The sequence below is a fragment of the Phaethon lepturus genome, unplaced genomic scaffold (genome assembly GCF_000687285.1).
Source record: "Phaethon lepturus isolate BGI_N335 unplaced genomic scaffold, ASM68728v1 scaffold45405, whole genome shotgun sequence".
NCBI lineage: Eukaryota > Metazoa > Chordata > Aves > Phaethontiformes > Phaethontidae > Phaethon > Phaethon lepturus.
The window spans coordinates 22,421-22,699 of NW_010543463.1; positions in this window are offsets into that span (position 1 = coordinate 22,421).

Consider the following 279-nt stretch of genomic DNA (forward strand, 5'->3'; position numbering starts at 1 on the left):
CCTGTGACTGTTGTACAGCGTAAAAGCCTTTGCCATCTCCAGCCAACGCTGCACTGTGCCCGCGTGTGCCCTGTGGCTCCTGCCCAGCAGTCAGAGCCGGCCGTGGCTGCAGCCCTCTGGGCCAGGGTGATTTTGGGCAGAGCCAGTGTGGAGAGCTTGGTTGCACAGGGGGCCAGCAAGTGTTTCCGGAGAGAAGCCCCATGGCCCTGATCCGATGGCTGCCTAGATCCAGCTTTGGTGTTACACAAGCTGTGAGCAGCGGTCTAAGCCCATTAATTA